We start from the raw sequence: 7,945 nt of genomic DNA, 5'->3' as shown, positions 1-7,945 counted from the left end.
TAGACTAATGTCTCAAAGTAACCATCTTGTTGGGGTTTGGAAGCCACATTCTTTTGCAGGGCCAAGGAGAGAGGCTATAAGGAATCAAAGTCAAAAGGCAGAATAGAGAAGGAGAGGCAGTGGGGAAATAAAGTGAAAGGATTTTCAGTCTTGCAAAACATTTCTAGTCTTTGGAAGTTGAAGTTGAAGTGAAGTCGCTCAGTCATGTCCGACTCTTTGCGACCCCGTGGACTTTAGCCTACCAGGCTTCTACATCCATGGGATTCTCCAGGCAAGAATACTGGAGTGGGTTACCATTTCCTTCTCCAAGGGATCTTCCCAACCCAGGGATCGAACCCAGGTCTCCCACATTGTAAGCAGACGCTTTAACCTCTGAGCCACTAGGGAAGCCCCAAAAGCCTACAGCACCTGGCATTCCCAGGTGGTCTCCCATCCAAGTACTAACCAGACCCGACCTTGCTTAGCTTCCGAGATCAGATGAGATCGGGTGCGTTCAGGCTGGTATGGCCATAGACTTTGGGGTGTGTTAATGTATTCTATTCACAGGTGGGCAAGGTCAGATTATCTCTCTGTGAGCTGAACAAAGGCACTTTAGTTTAAGTTCAAGTAACAGGTCAAGGTCCTCTGAGGCAGGCAATTATGTATGATTATAATAACAAAAACAATGAAAAGCAATAAAAACAGTTTCCAACATAGAGTCAGAGTTTGTTTCTTCTCTGCCAAAGAAACATTTCAGAAAAAAAGGGTAAAAGGGAAGAAAAAAAAAAAAACCCTCAATTTTTAAAAATGGGCAAAGGACTTGAATAGACATTTCTCCAAATATGTACAAATGGCCAGTAAGTACAAGAAAAGAGGTTGAACATCACTAACCATGAGGGAAATGCCAATCAAAACCACAAAAAGAGATTGATTCAAGATTACAGAGTAGAAGGATGTGCACTCATCTCCTGCGAGACCACCAAAATCACAACTAGCTGTTGAACAGTCATTGACAGGAGGGTGCTAGAACCTACCAGAAAAAAGATATCCCGTGTCCAAGGAAAAAAAAGCTTCAACAAGACCATAGAAGGGCACAATCATGATAAAATCAAATCACACACCCACTGGGAAGGTGGCCCACAAACTGGAGAAAAATAAACCAAAGAGGTTCTCTCACTGTTGTGAAGGTGCACATGTTTCTGTTGTAAAGGTTCAAGTAAGGCTTCCCAGTCTGGGGATCCAGCAAAGAAACTAGGAATTCCCAGAGAGTCTGACTTACCTTCAAGGCCAGTGAGATTTGATTGCATGGCTTCCACAGGACTGGGGAAAACAGAGATTCCACTCTTTGAGAGTATAAACAAAACCTTGTCCACAACAGGACTCAGAGGAAAGGAGCAGTGACGCTTCAGGAGACTGAAAAAGACCTCCCTGACAGTGTTAGAGGGTCTCCTGTGGAGGCGTGGGTCAGCAGTGACTTGCAGCAGGACACTGGCAGCAGCACTCCTGGGAGGTAACCACTGGCATGAGCCAAACAACTAACAGGGAGGGAGTACAGCCCCACCCATCAGCAGATAATCAAATTAAAGTTTTATTGAGTAAAACTGGAGAACAACAGAATGGGAAAACAACAGAATGGGGAAGACTGGAGATCTCTTCAAGAAAATTAGAGATACTAAGGGAATATTTCATGCAAAGATGGGCTCGATAAAGGACAGAAATGGTAGGGACCTAACAGAAACAGAAGATATTAAGAAGAGGTGGCAAGAATACACAGAAGAACTGTACAAAAAAGATCTTCACCACCAAGATAATCATGATAGTGTGATCACTGACCTAGAGCCAGACATCCTAGAATGTGAAGTGAAGTGGGCCTTAGAAAGCATCACTATGAACAAAGCTGGTGGAGGTAATGGAATTCCAGTGGAGCTATTTCAAATCCTGAAAAATGATGCTGTGAAAGTGCTGCACTCAATATGCCAGCAAATTTGGAAAACTCAGCAGTGGCCACAGGACTGGAAAAGGTTAGTTTTCATTCCAATCCCAAAGAAAGGCAATCCCAAAGAATGCTCAAACTACCGCACAATTGCGCTCATCTCACACACTAGTAAAGTAATGCTCAAAATTCTCCAAGCCAGGCTTCAGCAATACGTGAACCATGAACTTCCAGATGTTCAAGCTGGTGTTAGAAAAGGCAGAGGAACCAGAGATCAAATTCCCAACATCCACTGGATCATCAAAAAAGCAAGAGAGTTCCAGAAAAACATCTATTTCTGCTTTATTGATATGTCAAAGCCTTTGACTGTGTGGATCACAATACACTGTGGAAAATTCTGAAAGAGATGGGAATGCCAGACCACCTGACCTGCCTCTTGAGAAACCTGTATGCAGATCAGGAAGCAACAGTTAGAACTGGACATGGAACAACAGACTGCTTCCAAATAGGAAAAGGAGTATGTCAAGGCTGTATATTGTCACCCTGCTTATTTAACTTATATGCAGAGTACATCATGAGAAATGCTGGGCTGGAAGAAACACAAGCTGGAATCAAGATTTCGAGGAGAAATATCAATAACCTCAGATGCAGAAGACACCACCCTTATGGCAGAAAGTGAAGAAGAACTAAAAAGCCTCTTGATCAAGGTGAAAGAGGAGAGTTAAAAAGTTGGCTTAAAGCTCAACATTCAGAAAATGAAGATCATGGCATCTGGTCCCATCACTTCATGGGAAATAGATGGGGAAACAGTGGATACAGTGTCAGACTTTATTTTGTTTGGGCTCCAAAATCACTGCAGATGGTGATTGCAGCCGTGAAATTAAAAGACGCTTACTCCTTGGAAGGAAAGTTATGACCAACCTAGATAGCCTATTCAAAAGCAGAGACATTACTTTGCCAACAAAGGTCCATCTAGTCAAGGCTATGGTTTTTCCAGTAGTCATGTATGGATGTGAGAGTTGGACTGTGAAGAAAGCTGGGCGCCGAAGAATTGATTCTTTTGAACTGTGGTGTTGGAGAAGACTCTTGAGAGTCCCTTGGACTGCAAGGAGATCCAACCAGTCCATTCTAAAGGAGATCAGCCCTGGGTGTTCTTTGGAAGGAATGATGCTAAAGCTGAAACTCCAGTACTTTGGCCACCTCATGGGAAGAGTTGACTCATTGGAAAAGACTCTGATGCTGGGAGGGATTGGGGGCAGGAGGAGAAGGGGACGACAGAGGATGAGATGGCTGGATGGCATCACAGACTCAATGGACGTGAGTTTGAGTGAACTCAGGGAGTTGGTGATGGACAGGGAGACCTGGCGTGCTGGGATTCATGGGGTCCAAAGAGTGGGACACATCTGAGCAACTGAACTGGACTGAACTGAGGGCAATACCCAGTTTTCTTCACAGCCCATCCCTCCCATCAGGAAGCTTACATAAGCCTCTTAGCTTCATCCACCAGAGGGCAGACAGAAAAAGCAAGAAAAACCAGAACCCCACAGGCTTCAGAACAAAACCCACAATCATAAAAAGCTAATCAAAATAAAAAGGATTATGTCCCAGATGGAGGAACAATGTAAAAATCCACCCCCTCCCCCCCCCAAAAAAAACTGCTAAATAAAGTGGAGCTAGGCAGCATTCCAGGAAAAGATTCAGAATAATGATAATGAAAATGATCCAGGATGTTGCAAAAATAATGGAGAAGGTAAAAGAAATGTTTACCAATAACCTAGAAGAACTACAAAACAAACAGAGATGAACAATACACTAGAAGGAATAAACAGCAGAATAACTGAGACAGAGCAGATAAATGAGTTGGAAGACAGAATGATGAAAATCACTGCCACAAAACAGAATTTTTAAAAAAAGAAAAGAAATGAAGACAGCCTAAGAGACCTCTAAAACAACATTAAACACAGCAATATTCACATTATAGGGATCCCAGAAGGAGAAAAGGGAGAGAAAGGACCCAAGAAAATATTTGAAGAGATAATAGCTGAAAACATCTGTAATATGGGAAAGAAATAGTCGACCAAGTCCAGGAAGCACAGAGAGTCTCAGACAGGATAAAACCATAGAGAAACACACCCAGACACATAGTAGTCAAAGTGATTAAAATTAAAGACAAAAATAAAATATTAAAAGCAACAAGAGGAAAACAACAAATAACATACAAGGGGACACCCATAAGGTTATCAACTTATTTCTCAACAGAAACTGTAGAAGTCAGAAGGGAATGGCATGATACATTTGAAGTAATGAAAAGGAAAAACCTATATCCAAGAATATTCTAACTAGCAAGACTCTTGTTCAAATCTGACAGAGAAATCAAAAGTTTTACAAACAAGCAAAAGTTAAGAGAATTCAGCCTCACCAAACTAGTTTTGCAACAAATGCTAAAAGAACATCTCTAGGCAGGAAACACAGAGAAGGAAAGATCTACAAAAAATAAATCCAAAACAATTAAGAAAACGGTAATAGAATTACTGTTGTTGCTATTTAGTCACTAAGTCGTGTCTGATTATTTTGCAACCCTGTAGCCCACCAGGCTCCTCTCCCCAAGGGACTTCCCAGGCAAGAATACTGGAGTGGATTGCCATTTCCTTCTCCAGGGACTCTTCCTGACCCAGGGATTGAATCCACATCTCCTGCTTGTCAGGCAACTTTTTTTTTTTTTTTACCAGGGAGCCACATGTGAAGCCCAATTGGATCATAAAAATCAATAATTACCTTAAATATAAATGGATTGAGTTCACCAACCAAAAGACATAAACTGGCTGGGTGGATACAGAAGCATGATTTTATATATAAATACACGTATATATAAAATCTTATACACACACACACACACACACACACACACACATACATACACTGTCTATAAGAGACTCACCTCAGACCTAGGGACACTTACAGATTGAAAGTAAGGGGATGGGAGAAAGTATTCCATACAAATGGAAATTAAAAGAAAGCTTGAGTAGTGATATTCATATCTGACAAAATAGATTTTAAAACTTAGACTGTTATAAGAGACAAGGACACTACATAATGATCAAGAGTTCAATTCAAGAAGAAGATATAGCAAATATATATACAACCAACATAGGAGTACCTCAATATGTAAGCAAATTCTAATAACCATAAAGGGAGAAGTCAAGAGTAACACAATAATAGTGGGGAACTTTAACACCCAACTTTCATCAATGGACAGATCATCCAGACAGAAAATTAATATGGAAACACAGGCCTTAAGTTACACTTTAGATCAGTTTGACATAACTGAGGATTCCATCAAAAAGTAGTACACTATACATTCTCCAGGACTGACCACCTGCTGGGCCACAAGATGAGTGTTGGTAAATTTAAGAAAATTGAAATCATATCAAGCATCTTCTCCAATGACAACATTATTAGTTTAGAAATAAACCACAAGAAGAAAAACTATAAAAAAAACACAAACATGTAGAGGCTGCACAACTAAACAACCAATGGATCACTGAAAAAGATGAAGAGGAAATCAAAAAATATCTAGAGAAAAGTGAAAGCACAATGATCTGAAAACTCTGGAATGCAGCAAAGCAATTCTGAGTGAAGTTTGTGGCAATACTTAATCTTTCCTCAAGAAACAAAAAAAAGTCTCAAGTAAACGGCCTAACCTTACGCCTAAATTGTTTTATGTGGTTTTTTGTTTACATCTAATTGTTTTAACAATTAGAGATAGAAAAACAAACAAAACCCAGAGTTAGTAAAAAGGAAAGAAATCATAAATATCAGAGCATAAATAAATGAAATAGGGACAAAGAAAACAGTTGCAAACATCAATGAAACTAAAAGCTGCATCTTTGAAATTTTAAACAAAATTGGTAAATCTTAAGCCAGAATCATCAAGGGGAAAAAATGGAGAAGACTCAAATCAATAAAATTAGAAATCAAAAAGAAGTTACTGACTACATGAAAATACCAAGGATCAATTCACTCACTCAGTCATGTCTGACTTTTTGCGACCCCATGGACTACAGCATGCCAGACTTCTCTGGAGTCCATCATCAACTCCCAAAGCTTGCTCTAACTCAAGTCCATCAAGTCAGTGATGCCATCCAACCATCACATCCTCTCTCTCTCTCTTCTCCTCCTGCCTTCAATCTTTCCCAGCATCAGGGTCTTTTCCAATGAATCAGTTCTTTGTATCAGGTGGCCAAAGTATTAGTTTCAGCTTCAGCATCAGTCCTTCCAATGAATATTCAGGATTGACTTCCTTCAGGATTGACTGGTTTGATCTCCTTGCAGTCCAAGAAACTCTCAAGAGTCTTCTCCAACATCACAGTTCAAAAGCATCAATCCAAAACCAAGGATCATAAGAGACTACTATTAGCAACTGTACGACAATAAAATTTAGACAACCTGGAAGAAATGGACAAATTATTAGAAAGGTACAATCTCCCTAGATTGAACCAAGAAGAAATAAAGCATATGAACTGACAAATCACAAGCACTGAAATTTTAACTGTAATTAAAAACCTCCCAACAGACAAAATCCAGGACCAGATGGCTTCACAGGCGAATTTTATCAAACATTTAGAGAAGAGTTAATACCTATCCTTGTGAAATTGGAGGGGAAGGAAAACTTCCAAACTCATTTTACAAGGCCACAACCACCCTGATACTATAACCAGACAAACATACCACACACACACACACACACACACACACACACACAAATTACAATGATGAACAAAGATGCAAAAATCCTCAATAAAATACTAACAAACAGAATCCAACAGTACATTAAAAAGATCATGCACCATGATCAAGCGGGATTCATCCCTGTGAGAAAGTGAAAGTTGCTCAGTTGTGTCCGACTCTTTGTGGACCCCATGGATTACACAGTCCATGGAATTCTCCAGGCCAGAAAACTGGAGTGGGTAGCCTTTCCCTTCTCCAGAGGATCTTCCCAACCCAGGGATCAAACCCAGGTCTCCTGCATTGTGGGTAGATTCTTTACGAACTGAACCACAAGGAAAGCCCAGGGATGCAAGCATTTTTCAATATGTGCAAATCTATCAATGTGGTACACAATATCACCAAATTGAAGAATAAAAACCATATGATCATCTCAATAAATATAGAAAAAGCTTTTGACAAAATTCAGCACCCACTTATGGTAAAATCTCTCTAAAAAGTGGGCATAGCGTGTACATGCCTCCGCATAGTAAAGACCATATATGACAAAGCTACAGCTAGCATCATACTCAATAGTGAAAAGCTGAAAGTATTTCCTCTAAGATCAGGAAAAAGACAAGAATGTCAACTCTCACCACTTTAATTCTATTTTTTCTATTATTTTCTGTGGACCAATCATGATACAATGGTATTAAGTGAATAATACTGACATAATCACAATAGTAAAAGATCTTTACCAGTTTTCACAATCAATAGCCAGACAAAATATAAAATATAATTACAATTGCAAGCCATAATGGAAACATGATTAACCTAACAATATAAAATAATTATGTAGAATTTGGGGGTTAAGTGGAATGATGTGGTAAGTGGAAGGAAAATTATTATATACATGCAGATGTTTTCATCTGCCCAGCCAGTCTTTGTCTTGTGGTTTGTGAATTTAATTCATTTCCAGTTAAGATAATTATCAATATGTATGATCATATTAACATTTTCTAAATTGTTTTGGGTTTATTTTGTGTAGGTCTTTTCCTATGCTTGCATTTTCTGCCTAGAGAAGGTCCTTTAGAAGTTGTTGTAAAGCTTGTTTGGTGGTGCTGAATTCTCTTAACTTTTGCTTATTTGTAAAACTTTTGATTTCTCTGTCAAATTTGAACAAGAGTCTTGCTAGTTAGAATATTCTTGGTTATAGGTTCTTCCTTTTCATTACTTTAAATGTATCATGCCATTCCCTTCTGACTTCTACAGTTTCTGTTGAGAAATCAGTTGATAACCTTATGGATGTTCCCTTATATGTTACTTGTT

General features: G+C 39.2%; 1 non-coding gene across 1 annotated transcript; it reads right to left on the bottom strand.

Moving 5' to 3' along the window:
• Positions 1–396: 396 nt before the first annotated feature.
• On the bottom strand, positions 397–515 carry LOC113896753. The gene has a single exon (XR_003512122.1). It is a non-coding gene; the product is annotated as a 5S ribosomal RNA (ribosomal RNA).
• Positions 516–7,945: the final 7,430 nt, after the last annotated feature.

The sequence above is a fragment of the Bos indicus x Bos taurus genome, chromosome 7 (genome assembly GCF_003369695.1).
Source record: "Bos indicus x Bos taurus breed Angus x Brahman F1 hybrid chromosome 7, Bos_hybrid_MaternalHap_v2.0, whole genome shotgun sequence".
NCBI classification, from domain to species: Eukaryota; Metazoa; Chordata; class Mammalia; order Artiodactyla; family Bovidae; genus Bos; species Bos indicus x Bos taurus.
This window is presented reverse-complemented; position numbering and strand designations above follow the sequence as displayed.